This window comes from Natrix helvetica (genome assembly GCF_964273705.1).
Source record: "Natrix helvetica genome assembly, chromosome: 7".
Classification (NCBI taxonomy): Eukaryota; Metazoa; Chordata; class Lepidosauria; order Squamata; family Natricidae; genus Natrix; species Natrix helvetica.
The window spans coordinates 78,123,153-78,124,885 of record NC_138558.1 but is presented as its reverse complement, the minus strand read 5'-3'; positions in this window follow the sequence as shown (position 1 = coordinate 78,124,885).

Sequence of the window (1,733 nt, the reverse complement as noted above, 5' to 3'; positions counted from 1 at the left end):
CTTGCGCATGGCAGCTTCCTTGTTCCTAGGCCTGGGGCAAAAGGAACAGCACAGGCTAAACGTTGAGCGGCCTTTGGGGTTGCTTAGCCGAGCCATCTTCTTCATAACGGATAATCCATTTGTGCATTAAAATGTCAGCCTGAGGAATGGGAGTGTATGGATGCCCCCTTTCACTAAAAAAGTTCATTCCTCAGAACATTTTTGGACCAAGTCCGTCCGTGGAGCTAAATTGCAAGTCCTGGAGGGCCTTGTTCTCTTGCAGACGTTTTATGACTCAAACTAGGTGACTAGCACTGATGATGTTGCTTTGTTGGGTCGTGAAACGTCTGCAAGAAAACCACCCAGCTCAGAGAACACCAAGACTGTCTCTGCACCGTGACTTTTCTGAACCCAGTTTGGACCACATAGCAAATTGGTTAGTTACATTTATTGTTATAACCACAGGTCGAACTGCTAAAATACTTTTAACAGTAGAAAAAAATTAGGAAATAAAGTAGCACAAAGAATGTGGGATGGAAGAAGTTAAAAGAAGATAAAGCCAGAGCTACAACTAAGAATTCAAAGCAAGATCTAACCAGAAGATTCCCAGATCATCCTTGGAAGGGTGATCCCTAGGAGAAAGATGGGAGACATATTAGTGTATGGAAAGCCCAAAATTGGGAGAGTTTTTGATAGCAACTTTCCCACCTAGCCAATTCTATTAAAGGGAACCAGCTTTCAACTCAGGCAAATCTGTTATATGGAAAAAGATGCCCACCTGGCTCTTTCTGATTTGGAGAGGGGAAAAGGGGCTCAGCCCAAAATAGGATTGGGTCATCCAGCCCATAGGTGGGAGGGAAGCCTTTAGAATTTAAAAATACACATACATAATTAAATTAAGGGGTGAGCTTGTGAATGAGCCCAGTTTGGGACCATCTGAACCCAAGAGGTGGAACGCTAATGACTTTACTAGATTATGTATTCCAAATGGATTTTATTAATATATGCACTCGTATTCATGTGCGTATGTGTGTTTGTATATATTTTCTTTTGAGACCAGGCATTGGAATTTTTTTTTTATGTGTGCCAGGGTGTTTACAGAAAAAAGTGACAATACAGGCTATCATATTAAAATTGTTCCACAATTAATCAGTGGAACAACTTGCCTCCAGAAGTTATGAATGCTCCAACACTGGAAGTTTTTAAGAAGAGATTGGATAATTATTTGTCTGAAATGGTAAAGGGTTTCCTGCCTGAGCAGGAGGTTAGACTAGACTTCCAAGGTCCCTTCCAACTCTGTTATTCTATTATTTGATTCTCAAACGGTTGATAAATGAGTGGGGAGCAAATATGTTTAAAAAGAAACAGAAATAAACAGAAACAGAATAACAGTCATTTAGTCAACCCCCTGCTCAAGCACAAGACCCTTTCAGACAAGTGGCCGGCCAGTCTCTTCTTAAAAAACCTTAGGATGAACCCCTCTTCTTTGTGGCAGCTCCTCATATATTGGAACACTGCTATTATGTCAGTGAGATATCGGACACCCCAGCGAAGCTTGGCTAAGATACAAAGATTCCTACTTTTTCATTAATAGATTTGAATCCTTGTGAATGTTGGTTTGCAGACAATGTGTCCAATAACACTGATAAGCCTTGTTAACATGATATTTAATAACTAGGTTATAGCAATTTCTATCTCATCTCAAAGGGAGAAGGCATCGAGTATCAGTAGATCATATTTCAGAGAAGGTACTT